Raw genomic sequence first — 20,113 nt, forward strand, 5'->3', positions numbered from 1 at the left:
ACGAGGCTCGGCGTGCAATTATTAATGCCAAGCAATCGATAAGCTCAAAGAGGTGCCTTCCCGTGCCACGCTTGTAATTATTGCCGGCAGAACGGCAAGAGGAAGAGGAAGAAGACGTGGGGGCGAGGTAGGTAACCCTCAAAGCACAATGCCACCCTCTAATCACGCATCGACTTATCGGCAAGGAGGAGACAGGCATATCGTATACTGCACCCGTTTTACCCTACTACAACGTAGAATAGTCTGGAAGGACTCTTCCAGACTGTCTAACATCCAACCTTTCACCGCAGCCCATCCACCAGCGTGCCAAAGTACAGGAAGCACTTTCTTCCGCGTTTCTCGCCCGTTTGATGTTCAGCCCCCTCATCTCTCTTCCTCCACAAGTCGAGGACGCACGTACACTTCGGCGTTTTTGGTTGTCAAAAGGTGCCCAATGAAAATACCAACCCGTTGTCTTTTAACGATAAAAGCTACCTTTCTTAAAATTGCTCTGTAATCAAACGTGTTAATTATATCCGCCAATTATGTCTTTCTTAACAACAGTCATTTTCAAAGCACAATTTTATTTATAGAGATTTACTCGATTAGTTTCAGATCACGCGCGATCTTCCCTTCTTTCTCGTTTCGTTTGACGATATCCAACAAAAGGTGTTTACTCGAATAAATTCCTCAGCTATGGATATATATATATATATATATATATATATATATATATATATATATATATATATATATATATACGTATACGCGCTTGCAACGAAACTACGCCAGTTTAAGGGACGTGACCGCACATACCTCACTGCACTGTAAGCAAGGTTTATATATACGCATATGCGTGTGCACAAACTGGAACTTTCGAACTATTTGTGCTGTATTGATGCCCAAGTGAGTATACTGATGTATACCAATACGAAGAGCAAAACAGAAATGCCCTCCTTTCGAAAAGTTGCGAACGTCGACAGATCGTGCAGTATTCTAGCAGACCTACTTTACGACATAAATCTGCCATATGTAGTCATTCCACTGCGATTAATTGCAGTGTTGCTCGTTGAATAAAGATCCATTATTTAAGAAAGTTTGCTTATACGTTCCTGCCAACATAGCGGAACCACTTATTCGATTTTCTCGAATATCATTTTCATATATTTATGCCGAAAAACTCGATAAATTTAATGTTAATATCAGAAATTATTCGATGAGTCTTGACTGGTAAAGACGAAAGGCAAAGACGTCGGTCGACTTAAAAACGCTCGGAAATGTACATAAATATACATTAATCTCGCCGCAGCTGTCTGGCGCCGAGCCATGGAAGATTCGGATGGCTTCGGCCAAAGTGCTACCCTGCTTCGTAAAAAGTTAAACGTTCCGGATAATAAATCAGAGATTTATTATCAACAGAGATTCTTAACGAAGCGAAATGGTCAAACGCGCTAATTACCAGCCAGTTTCGTATTTTCTTGCATGCGTGTCCAAACATTATCATACTTGCTCAATAACATGTATTAGTTAATAAACATACAAAACCATTTGTAAGCAGCGACTAATTAATAAACCAAAGAAATCTCATATGCTTTGCGGAAATACAATAAAAAAAAATCACAACATTAATTCCACAAATATAATGACATTTAATTAATACGATTATCAATAATACAACAATATTAACCTGACTTCGTTGATAACCCATTCATAGCGATAATTAAATTCAGAGCGATAAAATCCTAGAAAAAAAGTAAAAAACGTGCGAGTGCAACGAAGCCATTTCGAGCGTGTCGAAGGTGTAACGGCACATTGTAAAAATTTTGCACGTCGAATTCCTGAAGGCGTCGCCAATAAAATGCAAGGGCAGACGAGGCGGGGTGCGTGGCAAAATCCATCGCGCCGCGACTGCAACTGTATAAACGGCTCGCCGCCCTGCGTCTATGTGTTCCACGAGTATCCGGGTATTCTGCATGGCTGTGTGCTGCATTGGAGACGAGACGAGAGTCGGCGGCGCGGCACCCACCAGAGTCGCGTATCGGAGACCGTGGCCAAGCGAGCGGACGACGCGAGCGGTCCGAAGCGCGGCCGAGGCGCGCAGTAACGTAATGGACGTCATTAGCCCGTGTAGATTATAGGGCGGCGTGGAGTAACGATCACTTCTTATAGGGCACATCGTACCACGGCCGTGAAGAAGGCCCACCGTGGTCAGACCCTTGTTCTTACTTGGGTCGCGTCGCGATCGATATCGGGCCGACGTCACTCCGTCAATCGGCTTCCGGTACTCGCGCGCTCCGAGAGAGGACTCTCTGCTTTTGCATTTCGCATTTCTTTTCTCGCTTCTTTTTTTTTTTTGTCTATTTTCATCATTCGTGTGAAGTACCATCGTTATTAAAAGAAAGTAAGATACGATTAAGTGCGGGCTATATGTGACAACGATAAAGAATTAATAAAGCTATTTGCTGCGACGAACAGAGACGCTCGCTATTAGCATCTCGGGACGTGATAAAAAATTTATGTGCAATTATTATGAGATATAAAAAGACGCAAAAGCCGTCTTGATTAATTGATCAAGGATCAAGGATTGGTTGCCAAATGTATTTCGTGACACGATGCACGCGCGCATCGCAGACGCGTGATAATCGTTTTTATGATATGTCTTCAATAAAAGTCTGCCTAGCGAAATTTTTATAAAAGCATATATACTTTGAAGCATATTAAGTCCAGTAATAAATATAGCAGTTGCAATAAATATAGTAGTCATGCTCAACGTCATACTAGTCATGCCAGGCAATTGAATTTTCCATAAGTAAGTGTGCGTATGTGCGTATGAATGTTAATGTGAAACTAAAAGTTTTGCGAAAGTTATCGAGAGGAAAACATCATAAAACACCAAGTGGCATATGATTTTACTGGCTAAAAGATTAATTGCCTAATTATCTGTACATAAAGAATCGCCGTATGCTATTAATTCGTTTCATCCAACCGCCGAGGAATTGAAACGGCCGGGCATGAGACAAAAGGCATACAGCCACGTGCTGTCATACCACCGCGACGTCAGAAGTGTTCACGCGGGCTATTTAAAAATCGTAAAAGCCGATAGAGACCGTTTTGCCCTCACGGAAGGGGCGGCCGAGGGAAAGAGAAGGAAGAATCGTGCGGTCGAAGAGGATGGCTCTCTCTCGCCCGAGTAGAGGGGTGCATTTAAAGTAATGGCGTTTCACTGGAGATGCTATAAATTTATCTGCCATAACTTGTTATACGCGGCTCTCCTCGCGTATTTATACATGCCTTCGTGGCCACACACAGATTCCACCACGGCGACTCGCTCGTATGCACCGTTCTGTTTCGCTTGGTCGAGTTATGGCGGGCCTGACGTCGATGGAATAGGGCGTGGATGGGAGGGCAGGAAGATGGTGGGACTGAGACACTGCCTTTCGCCGAATCATTCGGATCAGCAATGATCACTGACCGCCAGTAGTGCGAAGAATGTAATGCTAAAAAGTCTTTGAAATGCACATTCAACGACGCGAGAAGTATATCTTCTTTATTAGAAAGAAAATTAGAAAACAGCAAGACGCAAGTAGATTTGATAAAATTGATAAAATTTCTTGAAATTTATCCGAAAAGATCATCGTGAAACTGCTGCCAAGAAATCAGTTACTTAAAAAGTTACCTAAATCCTTGGGTTTTCCGCTATGTATTTGGTCTTAAACTAAGTTCAAAGTTTCACATTAAGTACACGCCGGTGACTCTTGTACCTATAGTTCTAACTACTGCAACCTGCACAAATGCCAATGCATTGCATGCATAATGTATGACGATGTGTAGAGGCAAATAATAATATTCTTATCATGCACATCCATTAGACAAATTACAACGTTTATGTTAACAGGAACATTGTCTGCCCATATCGTGCACCTGAGGCAGAAACTGAAACACATTCAGTGAAAATTTTAAATATACGTTTTATTCAACTCGCATCGATGCGCCACAGTTGGCAGAGAAACGTTTGCGCTGAGGCACAAGGTACGCATCAGTTCGTTCGAGGGTAGGTACGTAATGATACGGGCGAAGATATCGGAGCGCGAGGATCTGAAGTGGCTCGAAGAGTACTGTAACATGCCCTTAAGGGACGTACGTACACCTTCAGATTCCCGCAAGAGTGTAAGACGAGAAAACAGACGTTAACGTGTCAAACGCATTTAGCTTCTTCGCAAGATTCACTTGTTAACGCGAATATTTAGTCGACGATTAAGAAACTTTTTTTAATTCATTGGTCCAACGACAAGTAGTCGTGGACAATTGCGCTTTTCGTGGACTATTTCTAGACAGTAAAAATATATATATATATATATATATATATATATATATATATTTTATAAGATTTAAACTGCATATGTTGTATTTGACAATGTTGAAATATGACATTCTTAAATTCAAATATTTTATATATTATTTTTTTTCATGGAAGAAAATGGACATTTATAGATTGAGACAATATACGTATCAAGTTAAGCAATAAATGACTATATATATAATTGTTATATAAAATAAAATGAAGAAGTGTTATAGAAATAAGATTCAATTCTGTTGTATATATCGTTGCGCATGGATCAACTCTTTTGCGACAGAGGTGCTCGCTGTCGATTTTCCTTGTCGTCGTTAGCCCGCGGCCAATACTTACCCGGCTGGTCGGCTAACTTTTAAACAAGACTTAACTAATTTTCAGATAGTTTAATATCTTACGTACCTCTCGCGCGCGCGACTGAAGCGGGTGAACGACTTAAGTCGGGACGGCTGGCTCGTCTCTGTCGTGGCGGGGAAGGAGAGGCTAGGATGGAAGAAGGAGGCTAGGATGGGCAGGGGGGTGTAAGAGGTGGAGCGAGAGGGTGGATGAGCCTGGAAGCGAAGTGGGCTGAGTGACGTGTAAAGACACCTCCACGTCCCGAAGAATTTAACTAATTATAATATGGGATAAACGGTTTATTCCCGCCTGGCAACCTACTCGGAGCGATACTGATACCACCTCTCGCTCTCCCCTTCATCCTGCGTTCTACCACCCCGCCCTTCTCTTGGATCCGCGCAACCCGCCGCGACTTGGCACACGTCACAGAAGTTAGCGAGTCGAGACGCGGGGGCACCGGGCCATGATTAGGCCAGATTATGGAGGTTGAACTTTGATCGTCTCGTGGATGATGCGCGGGAGGAAGCGCGGATTTCCGTTCTTCGACGTGCGCGCCCTTCTTGGATGCGGTTGCCGCAAAATTTATATGTGCAATGTTCCCGTCCCCGATACTCGAAGAGATTTTAAAGATTTTAATACATCCGCTCATTTTGCGATATTATGCTCTTTGCTTGCGTTGTGTGTGATATTTTCGCTAAAATAATAAATTATTATCAATCCAAACTCACGCAAGACTAAACTGTTAATTTACTACTTGTAATCGATCGGTTATAAACAGATCTTAAGAGATAAGAATAATTATATTTTCAATAAGTTTTGCCAATAATAAAAAAAAATATAAATGCAGAATCTGATAGTCATTATGATACTGAATGAAAATTAATGTCAATAATATTATTATAGGAGTAACTTTTTATAATAATTTTTCGTCTGATTTTGTTCTCCTGAATCAGAAATGCTTTCCTATCTACGAAAATAACGATGCGCGCGATGTATCTTTGAAACGTTGTTGTGACATTCAAAATATACGAACATGTAAGAGGCGGGAGAAACGAAGATAAACCTTGTTGTTGAATCGTCAAGTTTACCGGCAATCAATTTAGCAAGTATAAATCCTAAAAAGGAACCGCTCACACAGACATTATATTTGAGCATTGGGTGTGGGAGGAAAAAAACACGAAAGAACTATGCTTTTTCTCTCTTCGTCAAATTAAATAAGAACCAGCACACCCGGTATAACTTCGGAAAGGAGCCGCATACGGATTATGCGATCTCACCGGTAATCTCTGTACGACCGATTACGATCCCCGTAATATATGAAACACCGCTGTATATATGGCTTTATCGCCAACCACACACACCGATCGTTTTAAGGGAGAATCTTGGGGGTTGCTTCGCGCGGGGAAGATTGCCGTGTGCAGTTCCTCCCAGAAGTGTAGCAGTGGATTATCCAGAGCACCTGCGTAACTTTTACATTCTTTAACAGAGACAGTTTTCTATCAACAAAATATCAAAGGAGCAAGCTAGGATTATTTTGATAATTACATAAGATATTATAACTTTATTTTTATTTTATGCTAGTTTATATCTTCGTTAATAATAATCTGTCTTGTAATACGAATTGTAAAAAAATTGTACAAGTTTAATAATTGTTTATTGAATTGTTTACTAAACACCTGTTATTTTTTTAATTTTATAAAACGATTATTATGTAATATTTTGATGTAAACTTTTAGCAACACTTAACAACGCACCTATAATTACTCAATGCAATAATGCCAACAACTTCTTTGACGAAACAATCATAGGAATTTGTTTAAAGACGCATGAGTAAAGATTTGGAATTCCGAGGGAACGTTAGCACGGTATTATTATTCTGACAGGATTTTAATTTGGTTCACGACTGGCATCCGTGAGAAGTACGACTCCAATTTCGTAGGGTACTTCAATATGTAGGATCCGGGTGAGTGTATCGATATTGACGAGGGTACTGTCCACGTGACGTTTCGGTCAGAAGGGCCCGGAATACCCCAGACTCAGTTCGAGCCTCAGCGGGGGTCACTCACAAATTATAACTGCTAGACATGATGTTAATCTGGAGAAAGTTTGGAAAAGCGAGGTTGATCGATTCTAATTTATACTCGCCGGTGGTGCTTCGAACGAATATGCTAAATCTTCGAGAATCTCCCGGCTAAATCGGAAACAGCCCGCCCACAGACAGACTCGAGCCAACCCCTTCGACATATAATGCTTAATTTTAAATTTCACGCTAATCTACATTGGAAAGTTATTTATGATAAATAAAAACAGCTTCCTAATCCTGAAAATTGACATAACGAGCTATTGTGTGGATATATATTTAAATTGTTAAGTAAATATATAATTAAGTAAAAATGAGAAAATATCTATGTAAGACAACTTGTTACTTTTAAAATCCCAGCTAATTCTAAGCGCATGGTTCACCAAGGGCGTTCAATTTTTTGCTCCCTACCAATATCACGAAGCTCTTCTTCGATCGCTCAAAGCAAAAGCGATGCACACACGGGCACCGCGTACAATGCCACCACCGGATTACTCATCCTCGATGCGATGCGCGCGATCGACGAATGCGGCCGCATCAGTGGGGGAAAATTTATGAAAGTAATCCGGCCCCGCTCTTGACTGCTGATCGGCGTGGGAGCCAGCGACGGATTTTTATTGTGGCCCTCGCCGCCGTTACGAGAAATCAAACTTTCCGACCGATAAAATACGACGCAACGGATATACGGAATAAAGAACGTGGGGTGTCACCTGTCTGTATACTCAACAGGTAACTCCCCCATTGTCGGAGCTGGGTGTGCTGGGGCCCCACTGTGTGTGCGTACCCGTCGTAGTCACGGATCTTCGCGTGCATCGCGCGCGCGTGTGGGTGTGTGGATTTGTGCCCCGGCAGATTAGAGGGGATGCCCCAAGTGGGAAGGAGTCAGAACTATCGAAGGACTGGTTTTCTCATCTAGCGGACCTGAAAATCTCTCTCTCGCGGCGCTCGCCCGACCGATTCACGCGTTTCGCGCCAATGCCTGATCTTGCAATCTCGTATCGATCGGTTACGAGATTAAAGCCTCTCTCGCAGAAAAATGCGTGTGAAAGCATTAGAAACACGCCAAATGTTTCTAGTGTTTTTTACATCTGTTGAACGAAGAGAATATTGAGCAATTCTGATGAATCATCCTTTTTTAAATTTCCATATTTAGAGAATGTACTAAATTATTTAATAATTGGTGACTGAAAAAATATATAAATTATTAATTATGTGCATAAAATTGTACGATAGCTCATATATATATATATATATATATATATATATATATATCGTTTGATTCGAGAAACAATGCGCATAAATCCTGATTAATAAGCAAATCAATTCATTCAAATGCAAATCGATGTACCCGTGCGGTTTTTTCATCTTTATCGAAATTATGTCATGCATAAAAGGTGAAGCGTGACAATCTTCCAAGACTAGACGTAAGTGGCCGTAAAACTGGCTTTTGCCTCTTTCTACAAAGAAGCAAGATGAGATAACGCGAAAAAGATTGCCGAAAAATACGTGCGCTTCTTTGAGAGAATATAAACTGTCGGGTTTATCCGAAGGATCAGCCAGTGGCTACGGTAAGGTACAGTAAACTGCTTATCGCATAAAAATAGGATAAATTTTAACGAGCCAAAGCATTAGCGAGGCAACGGCGGAACTAATTGCGGATCAAGATCAGAAACGATCGCGGCCGCTATCTCCGTCGGTGCGGAAACGAGTTTTCTAATTGGTACGAACGATATAACCAGTTTTACATGGAGAATCTGATCGGGTTGCGATCGTAAATCTGATCCCATCGCTAATCGATGTTCTCCTCTCGATATCGCGCGTTGATATTACATCGTGGCGTGTATCTTTAAAAATAGTACATCATCTATCGATATCTTTATTCGAATTCTCGGGATTAAATTGACTTCCATTAAGTTTACGTTAACAGTTACGGTGATTGCTATACATTTTTAAAATAAGAAAATCTTTCGCAAAGCATTAATAAATGTGCAGTAACATAATAGTGATAACTGTGAAATCGCACTGGAAAAGGAATTATCCTTTGATCTCTCGTCTCAATCTCATATATATATATCTTATAAGATATGATAAAAGGATTAATAAAACAGTAATCCCACATTCGTTAGATTAAATTCGGACATCGACGACCAATGCACCCGTCGAAGCTGGCCTTGGACCGAAGTCCGACCGTTGCTCATTTTCTACGCCCATCGTCGATCGAAGGTCACCCGATATATTATGGCCCGAAATCGAATGCGTTCATCCGGCAGGCATTCCAACGAGACGACCAAGTCGAAAGAGAGAAAGGACGGGAGATACCGGGCGGGGGGAGGTACGAGGGAAAAAAGGTGCGCCTATGGAAGGGTAAAAAAAGGAGGACGAAACGTCGAGATGCAGACGGATGGCGTGCTACGATCGAGTCTTGTTTCTCGGCTACGAGAGAAGCTACCAGAAGAGAGCTACCAGGAGCCCTTCAGCCCGGCAGGGCGTAGCCCGCACGCTCGATCATTACCGACATTGTCCACTAATGGATATTTATGAATGCACCAATCAACGCCACTACTACCGGGCTTCAATGCAATCAGAATCGATTATATAGATTTCGCCCGCGGTCGCAACCTTCGAGTCGTCCTTGCAAAACTCTTGACGCAACGCGTCAATGAGCCATTGCACCTGATGATCTTTCGCATCGGTAGACTCTTGAACGTTCTCTGTCCCGAGAATATAGACTATCGCGCGCTCCAGACCCACGCATCTCCATTCGCGATGCGATCTTCGAGATGCGTTCGTTATGCGTTTCGACGTGTCTTAAATATATTGCGCTGCTAGTTATGCGTTCTTTGAGATGATCGCTTTGGTGATAGTAAAAAGTATGAATTATAATCTCCGTCCTCGAGAGTCTTCAGCGCCTAAGAAAACTACTATTATTTCGACTATTATTACTAGAGAATAAAAATCATTTCCGATTCTACTTTGTATCGCGTGAGGAATATCTCGCTTTGTTCATCAAAACCGAACACCCTGTATACCTTCTACAATCTCGGGCTCATGTTGTCGGGGACACTTCTGAGAGCACCTTTTGATCTCACCGCCCGCGGATCGCTTTTGTTTCCACCCTCTTCCGCAACTCGGAGAAACAAAGACCGATCGGCCGGACTAATAAGGCCCCGCTAGCCCCGAGGCATCGTGCGTGTCGTGACGTAATCGCAACATTTTTAAAAAGTCACGAATGCGTTTAGCCTGCGTCTGCGCGTCTCTGAGCGCTGTGTTACGGGGCATAACGCGCCGTGGCTGCGACGCGTATAATATCGCATAAGACCGCGTGCATTGTATGTTTACGAGTCGACCAGAGGGGCTCGGTGAGGAAGAGGGGAGGGGACTCTGTGTTGCGGGGTGTCGGGCAACACGTGTCCGTATCGACGAGGATGTATCGACGGCAGCTCACCGCCTCCGGCTATATCCGCGTGTGGTCGCCGACATGAGAACTCGAAGAGAGGACCGTACGGTGCATTAAGCGTATCCCTTCTCTCTCGAACGGCGAGCTGCCTTCGGGAGATCTTGCGGGGAATATTGGGACTTTACGTGTTTCCATCTCGCGACGATCGGGCCGCGATGACGTTACTGCTGGAGGCTGTGCGTGATATGTAGATAGTACAAGATCGGCACGCCGATAAAATCGTGGTGTTATTGAATATGGATAGAATGCAGCATATCGCGCTTCATGTGTATAGAAACATTGAGATATTTATCTTCTTTCGTACATCGAAAGCTTCAGTGCAATTAATACGGCGCGCTTTAAATAAAATATTTAAGATTCACAAAAATTAAAGATTCGGAAAATAAATAATTTGATAGATATATTTTAAAGATTTTATGCTTAAACAAAAATATGAATTGTAATATTTTATCTTTAGGATTATGTCTTATATCTATATAAATATATACGTATAGGCAAATAAGATTCTATCGATATTGAAGAAATACACAACTATCTTATCAAGCAATGTATCGATCAGAATTCTTACGGTATTCGCTCGGTGATGCAGAAAATCTAAAAGATTTAATTTTATAAGATGGATTATACTGATATATGTTCAATATACGGGCGAAGATTACAAAGTCCAGCGTTGGTAGGGGGTGTCAAATTATGGGATATACGCGTTACAAACATAGTCGAGCCGAAGTACGAATAACTTGACCGCGTTGCCCAGTTAGCTACAGACTTTATAGCCAATTCATTTTATACGTTATTTCACCATGAAACGGTCGTTAGGCTGTGGCATATAAGTGCGTCCTATCTGCCGAAGGATAAATGCGTGAACGCATTTACATACAGGATTATTCTAAACGAATAATTAAAAATTATTTTAAAAAATTCAAAATGATATTCACTCGCTTCTTCATTTCCATCCCAATTAAAGTATCAGAAATATCGCAATTAATATAACGTATCGCAAATAAAGTTGTTAATATCTTCTATTGAATTTAAATTATCTTAACGATATCATAACTTCTTTATACAAAATTATACAAAATAATCTATAAATTTTATTTATGGGCACGGATCATAGATAATACTAAAACTTGGACAGTAAAAACAGTAGCTACAACTTTACTCAATATCGCGATATTGAAGCTTTTGTAGAATCTTTGTAGAGTCTGGCCAATCGCAAATGCACATTTGCGATGGAATCGACGCGACGCGTAGATGGTTTGGTTCGCCAATGACGACGTGGATCGGCGGATACCGAGGCAGTAGCATCATCAGAATGAAGAACGACTCGGAGGTGTCCACCTAAGGTTACTAATGATCCCGTGGGCACCGTAGAATACATATGGAGCGGCCAGTCTGAATTAAAATCGCTCGGGCTATAGTAACGGCTACTCTTCTCTTCTCCTATGATTAATGGAGAGTTCACACTCAGAATGCACACATAGGATAATTAAGGGGATATATTCCGGCCACCGAGTCTACGTATAGTTTGAAGGATGTAACGGGTGGAGAGTTCGTCAGTGGTGTGCACCATTCATTGATTTCGTTGAGCGTTTAAATCTATTTATATATGTTCTGAAGAAAACGGAAGTTCCGATGATTCATAAACGATTCGTATATGACACTGCTACCAGACGAGACTATTTGAAGCAGTTCTGATTATCCGTATTTCCTTGGGAAAATATTATTGAATGTAAAAATTTCGCGCGTACACAAAATAAAATTTCTAACAAATAACAACATTCAAATAAAGAGATTTATATGTAGTTTAAATTTTCGATAATTTAATAAACATACTTATTTAAGAAAACAACTAGCAACAACGATGTGAAACATATTGTTTTTACAAAATGCTATTATTAGTTAATCTATTATTATTGAAATTTAAATAAGCTACTGGTAACTTTATCATTTCAAATATTGTTCTATTAGATTTTATATCGATATTTTAGTCCTATACGAATGAGAAGTCTGCAAGACGTCTGCTCATCTCGAAGAAAGACACCCGGTACAGGGCATCTGCGCGGTAAGCTTTAAGATCCGTCGCATCATGCTACGTAGAAAGGGTGTCCTAATCATTAATTCAAGGATTAGGCGTAAACAAACGATGATTTGATAACGTCCAGAGAAGCGGAGCCGCCTCTTACGGCTACCGGGCGCGGCTCGGCGGGGTCCAACGGAATCTCCACTTGATCCGTTCACGCACCACGTGTGTTGAAGAAGGACGGCAAGCTGGCGTAGATACAGGTGGTATATCCGCTCGTTAATTATGTATACGACCTCGCGAGAATTACGATCAATTAATTCTCGCCGATGTCCATCCGCTCGCGAGAAACGAGCGGGTCGCTCTGCACTTTTCCTCGCGATGCATTTTAGCATATTTTGATGCGTAAATGTAAATTAAATCCATTATTTTGCGTAGTTCAACAAAAGATTGTTGTAAAAAAAAGTTCGCTCATGAAGGCTACATGAAATTAATTTGCATTCACAATCTTCGATCGCAATCAAGCTGCGGTAATTGTTTAGAAAACTGCATGATTTGCAGATTTCATACAGATTACGTCTTCTATTCTCAAAGAATTGCTTGTTTTAATCTTAAACTATTAAAAATTTATTCTCTTGATCTTGATATAATTTTTATCATTGGCAATAACAACGTATAGATTAAGATTAATACGGAGATGGTGGCCCATCTTTTCACTATACCAAGACGTCCTGTTTGAATACCAAGATCAAATACGTAGCGACGGGTTCCATTGGTGTTCCAATGAACATTAATTGCGAGATGGGCCGGGCGCGGTAATACGGCGCGAATTTATAACCCGCCTAATCTGTGACAAATTGGTCGGTGAAAAAAAGTAAAACCCGTCTATATCAACACACGCGGGATCACTCACACCCGCGAGCAGAAAACCACCGACGCGGGGAACCGAGCGGCGTCGTTGCGCGCCGGCGGATCTCAGAATGTCGGAACCCGGCGGGGTAGAGAGGGTTGGTTTTCAGGGGGTGGTACAAGCCACCGTAACCGAGAGGTAGATGGGGCTCCGGATGGCGATGGCCCGCTCGTTGGCGTGGTGGTGTGTACGGGAGCGAAAAGAGCGCCATTCTTTTGTAAGAAGCTCACATAAATTGCGACACCCAAGAGTTAAAAGCAGTCTTAAATTACGTGCCGTCGACTCCTTGATGAATTGAGTGCTCCCACCTCGCCCTCTGTCGTCTCATCCCCCGGCTTTCTCGTCGTTGCCGCCACCGCTGGCTTGGTACCTTCGGCTACTCGGTCGGGTGATATTATACATTGTTTTTACGTTCCTCTTACGGTCAGGCATCCATGATCCCTACATACCTGCTAACTAGAACAACTGAGTATAACGAACGGCTCTTTTACACCTGATGATTTTGCCCGCGAAAAGTGTCCTATGCTCCTGAATCATCTTAACGGAAAGCTATTCCTTAGAGAAGAGAAGTCACTTATTAAAATTATTTCTATAATATGTTGAAATAAGAAAAACGGCGAAAATAGAAAATTCAGACGATCAGCCAAATGCTCTGTTTTCTCAAATTTGAATTCGCAGGAGAACAACGAAGGCAACCGACCGTGACGATTGTAGATGCTTCCATGTGTTATCGTTCGCGGATCTGAAACCCCGCGACCGCGTTTGAAAGGGGGAACCCCGAATCTCGTGACATGCCACTATGGCATTTCGTGCAAGGGCGCGTTGCGGAGAAGCGCCTACAAAGGAAGCTGATTCCAAGTAAGACGTCTACCGCGGATAATCGTTTCGTTTTGATATCTCGAAAGCAGCCGACTGAGGTAAATCCAGACGGGACAATTTGTTACTACGGCACGACCTTTACACTTTCCTTGCCGCCGTGTACGCGGCCGCTGGCTAACCGGCAGGACTGAACTTAGGGTTAGGCCGGTACAATCGCCGGGATTTTATTATTCAGGTTCCTACACATCGTGAACCGCGGTGAAATCTTTATTTGGAATCATTCCAAGAACAATAACGTATCCCCGTCTCATGCTAACCGTTCTCTTCTCTCTCTTCTCTCTCTCTCTCTCTCTCTCTCTCTCTCTCTCTCTCTTCTATCTCGCCGCCCTTCACATCCTCTGTTCTCTCCTCCCGCGAGCAGCGCCAAATAAAACTAAACGTAACCCAGTTATTTTCTGTTTGCGCCGCCCGATGATTCTCTCAGATATGATAGCTTCTCTCTCGGTGCCTCTCCGCTCGTTGGCAGTGGCGGCACGCGTGTATCATCGTGCATATAAATCAGTCCACGAGGATCAGATAGGATTTCAGAAATATAAAATACACGGCGATATTAAAAAAGAAAGGAAGATGAGGTTGAGCAAAGAGTAAGAGAAAAGGGGAAAAGAAAAAAAGGTAAGGAAGGAGGAAGAAAAAATCATGAGAAATGCGAAAGAGAGCCTGTCGACGGACGAGAAATGCACCCTGATTGGTGGGCACGATGCAGCGCGATAGAGCCTGTTTACACGAATTTCGAATTAATTTATAATTGCCGTGCTTTGTTAAAATCTAAAGAGATTAGATTTATCTGAACTAGTTCTGAAGTGTAAAATAACATCAAAATTTTAGATAATAAAAAATAAGAGTAATCTATATACATATATAAATAATACAATGCGCTACCACGAAACATCATTATATAAATCTTCTACAAACAGTGATATAATTCTTTGCCATTGAGAAATTTTCCTTTGAGATTCTTATACAGAGAATCTCGAACTAAAATGAAATATATGAAGTTCTAGTTTAAATCAATGATACGGCAGAAAAATATTTTTGGCAACACGCTGCGGAGCAGCATTTATGAGAGAAGATGGTTTGGAAAACATATGATCGTGTTTGCGTGGCTAAGTTCTTTGTTCGGTAATAAGGACGATTCTGAGTGGTTCGAAAAGAGCGATTGGGCGCAAAGGACAAAATCATTGTCCCCACTTGTCCGCGTCGCCTGTCTCGCGGAACTTTCTTGCCCGGTATTCGGCATTAGTCGCGATTATCATATTTTCGTTGGGGATCTGGTGCCATAAATTTGATCTCATTATCTCGTTTACGGGCTGCACTCGTGCAACGAAGCGAGAGGGAAACGACGATGAGGACGCGAGCCCGGCAGAGACGAAAGAGAAAAGAGCAGACAACGTAGGGAAGTGAGCCCGAAGGTCAGGAACGTTTTAAGAACGTCTGGTACCCCGCTGTTGCCAAAAACGTTATCTTATAAGCTCAGGTATATGAAATACTATCTTAAACAAACTCATAGTGTAAATCAAATTAATGTATTTTAACAATTTTTATTCTGATTATCATAATCTTCCATATTTTCGATAGATTACTTTCGATGTAAAAAAAAAAATAAATAAATAATTTACGCATATGTATAAAAATCTGCCAATGAATTTTACTATCATTATCATAACACTGCACAATATAATTTAAGTTTGATCTGACAGTTGATTATCGATAAAAATACATGCTCCTTTTTATGGTGAATCTCATGTGTAAATAAAACCGCATGACAAATACATAATGCCACAAACAAACAAACATGTAACAAACGTGCGGACGGCTCAGTCTTTTTTTCAATTCGGCTAATTTCGCCGTGGTCACTTTTACGTGCACAACTGTGCATAAGCAAAATTTATGTCGGGCGATTTGATTACCGCGATATAAACTTGATGCGGACACGCAGACTCGGACGACAAGACGAGGACATACATCACATGGTTAGTTCGGTGATATCACGACTGCCTCTGACTTCTTGGTACTTTCTTGGTACTCGCCAACTTTCTCGCTTCACCCTTCTCTGTTTTCATCTCCACAATCTCCGACCTTTTCGTCTCAAAATCTGTGAATAATTAATTACACCATTGTTACATGCATATGTTTATTCGTACAATTCGTGCAAGATACTTATGGAAAAATATAATAAATATTAACATTATTATATAGAATATTAAAAATAAAAACTCCAATATAACTCCAAGAAAAAAAGAATCAATATATACTGACATAAACAAAATAATTAAACCAGTGTTTTAGATCTATTTATAATAATAATCTAAAAAAAAGAAAAACAAAACAAAAAGTCTATATCTATTTTAATATTTTTATTAATAGCATTATGTAATAATTATATTGTCTTAATTTATCAAAGTGGGATGAAAAATACTTTTAATTATGATAGAAGTAAGCTTGATTTATACCTTTTTGGAGATATCTAATAAAAAAAAATAAGACTTGATGTCAACTAACTTGTCAAGAATCCAAAAAGAAAAACAAGTCCATACAAGAGGATATATATATAAAATTCGTCTGGCGTTTCTAGGAGATCTTTTTAGTCGTGTCAGTAAGTTTGAGACAATAAGTTATAAATATTGAAATCTACCTACAGTTCACCCGCCCTCTTTCTTTCTATCCTCATCCGCCCTGTCCTAACAAAAACCTTTCGTCCGGGTCACGACCGATCGGTATTAAAGAACCGTGTCGCCCACGATGCATTAGCTCGTGTTTCTATAATGTAAGTCATTAGTAGTATTCGTGTATTAAATCGAACATAAAAGATGTTAGTATGAGGATGCATTGAAATGCATCGACATTGCTGATTCTTTCAATCAGTAGTAAAATGAAAGGATTTCCGGCCCGTCTTGTAAAATGTAGGATTTCAGAACTTGTTTGACTTTTATAGCCGTTAAATAAAAAATAAATCAAATTTGTCATATATTTTAATGTTTTTTTTGATAGTTTTAATTTACGTATATGTTTACATATATTTTTATACAAAATATATATATATATATATATAAAATAAAGTTTCTAAATATATATATATATATATATATATATTTACGTCTATGATGTCTATATTGTCTTTCTTCATCATTTAAGTTATTTTTATTTGTACTTTCTTTCAATAACTTACTGCATTATTATTTAAAAAAAAAATATATATATAATTATATTATATTAATTATATTATGTAATTCATAAATTTGTAAAGCTTAAATGACAATATAAATTAATTTTGCGAGATTATGATATGTTTAAAACATTACAATTAATGTATATTTCTAATTACTAATGTGCTATGCTATTGCTTTATATGTAATTAAAATTATCTAATTTGTTACTATATAATAATATGTCATAATTACGTATAAATAAATAAGTATACATATTTCATGACTCGATGTTATTGATGCCTGCGCCTTTGAAAACGCGAAATGATCTTAATCACAACTGTAAATATAACCTATGAATACTGGTGGGAGGACAACGATTACAGGGTTACCTTGGTCAGAGGGTGTTCGATGCTCGATGCTGTAGGTACGAGGACTATAAATCATAATTAGGCTGCAAGCGGTAGCTGCGAAGTGGCTGCAGGCCCATTAGCAGCAACAATGCGCCCAAGCAGCTTAAGACGTCGTTGTTGCCGAAGAAGAGTTAACTTGGCTCTCCATTTACTCGAGCCAGATCATATCGAAACTACGTAGCAGGACATTCGCGACCAGAAAATAATGGACGTGAAACATGTAACGAATATTTGCGCACGATATAGGCTGTCATTTATCCTTTATAATGTGGCCTTAAAGTATTTCAAGATAAATCCTAATGTAGCTTTATAACTTAAAGTTTAATGAATTTTATCTTTCATCACATGCGTATGCACATGTAATAATTTCGCAAAACATATTACCGAATTTTCTTTTTGAATTTTAGAACATTTGTTGTGCATTCTATGACTATGCTTTAGAAAAGTTTTTATATAGTTACCATAGCCTTCTCGACCTAATTCGAGGCATTAAGAGATTAATGCGTTAATTGAAAAAAAACTGACTAAGTTAAACGATAAAATTGAGTAGAAAATTTTCAATTTATACAAACTATTGAGCGTATAATCGCCTATTTAACGGAGAAAATCCTAATTACTTTTTTCTTAAGCGTATTGATGCATGAGATGCGCTATTCGAACAGGTTCTAACGGACCATGATTAAGCAATATTGTTCTCGATATACAAGCATCCGAAAAATCAACTACATCCTATCCGACATACTGAAAAAGCAAGTAGGTAAAAAATAAATATATATAAATCGCCGCTATTTTTATCTTTAGACTTTTTTGTTACAAGTTATTTTTATCTTAATTTACAATAAACTTTTTTTTCGCCGATTTCCAATGGGTAAATCCTTTATGTATTTCCTTGTTTAACGATATATTTGCATGCATTCATGGAACGGCCATTCTTTTTCTTCAAATCAAAATACTACTGTTTATACAAGAGCCGAGCAGAAAAGGAGAGGCTTCTCTCTGCGAAGATCCAAGGAATCTTGGTGCACGAGATCGAGGCCTGTCAGATTATTATAGTGAGTCGTCGATACTTGAGTCGAGTGCACGGAGATGAGTCTCCAATCCTCCTGACGCTGACGCTCCTCGATCGACGAACGAAGTGGCCACAACGGATTCCATTCAGTCGATCAACGGTGGTCACCTTTGGTGGTCCGAAATTCCTTACACTCCAAATTACTTCCACTCGTAAGCGGAAATCGGCCGTCTACTTCGTTTGCGGGCAATCAGGGACCAGCTCCCTCTCTGCTTCTCGTGCGAGTTCGATGCTGATGAAGCGCAGTCGAAAGATTCATCGAACCCTTTCCCTCCTTCTCCCCATTAGATTTTATTGCACCCATAATTATTTCTGCGCAAGTTGAAACCATCACCAGTTCGAGTCCACTTCAAAACTTTAAGATTAAAACTGTATTTTGTGCATTATTATATTTGTTTCTTCTTTTTGCTGCATCTTATAAATATTATAATCTGCGCACCGCATTATCAAATTTCACTTGGATCGATAAACTAAAAATTAAAAATATAAAAAAATATTAAATTATTTTCACTTAATATGTTTATTTTTACTAATTTTTACTAAATTATTTTTATTAAATTATTTTTACTAATATTTTAAATAAAATTTAAATAAAATTTTAATAAAATTTTTACTTGTTGATGTCTAAATATGTATATTTATATATATTTAATAAAAAATATATTAATATATTTAAATAATTAATATTTTATATTTCTAAATTTTTGTAACTAAACTATAAGCCAATTTATATATTCTGTGCTTTATCCGGTATTATATCAATAGAGATTGATAGAAAGTCACGTTATTTCGTGAACGTTTGAATGTTTGCGCATCGATGTTGAACGTTTCCCCGTCAAATGACGAATGAGCAGAAGTCATGACGAATTATTACGGCCGGTACACCATGAATCATACTGCCAGCGTTTACTGCGAAGAATAACGAAGATCCAACCAAGCGAGTGTCTTAAATTTCATACCAGCACCTTCACGCAACGTACGAGTTGCACATACGTATGTCACTACGTTGTGTCGTGTGTGAGTTCGACATATCTGATAGTCGACCGACGCAACGGATGCCAAGTCGATGATTCCAATCTCCTGTCAATGCCACTCAACTTTGGCGGACCGGGCCATTTACTAGCCAGCAGGACATGAATGATTCTCAATCGTGTTCGAACGCATACGAGTCTGCCTCCTGTGAGAAAAAGACTTCGATTGGCTTATTATTAATCGTGCGTAGCTGCTGGATGCGGATACAAACAGAAGAATGTTTCTGTAGCATCTGTTGGATCTTGAGCTTTCTCAATAAATATTTTTTTTTAATTCAACGATTTATATAGAGCTCAGAAATAAATTGAAAAATATGTCATAATAACAATAACTAAATTCTTGTAATTATTATTCAATATCAGCGTGTCAATCGCTGGAATATCAAGAATAAAAAGAAGATGGTTATGCAAATCATGTTCCTTTAAATCTCAAGAATCTATAAGG

General features: G+C 39.7%; 1 protein-coding gene across 7 annotated transcripts in view; it reads right to left on the minus strand.

Annotated features, from left to right (window-relative positions):
* LOC105422581 (uncharacterized) overlaps positions 1–20,113 on the minus strand; it is a 532,825-nt gene that overhangs the window by 160,610 nt on the left and 352,102 nt on the right. For 3 of the 7 annotated variants that reach the window (XR_016139114.1, XR_016139110.1, XR_016139111.1), the window contains one exon: positions 15,975–16,104. The exons of 3 other annotated variants lie outside the window; for them this stretch is intronic. The gene's annotated coding sequence lies outside the window, so the exon portion shown is untranslated. Of the gene's footprint in view, positions 1–15,919; positions 16,105–20,113 lie in introns of all 7 variants that reach the window. One more of the 7 variants, XR_016139112.1, reaches the window with a different exon arrangement.

The sequence above is a fragment of the Pogonomyrmex barbatus genome, unplaced genomic scaffold, assembly GCF_055798465.1.
Source record: "Pogonomyrmex barbatus isolate J1 unplaced genomic scaffold, ASM5579846v1 scaffold2, whole genome shotgun sequence".
In the NCBI taxonomy this organism is placed as follows: Eukaryota; Metazoa; Arthropoda; class Insecta; order Hymenoptera; family Formicidae; genus Pogonomyrmex; species Pogonomyrmex barbatus.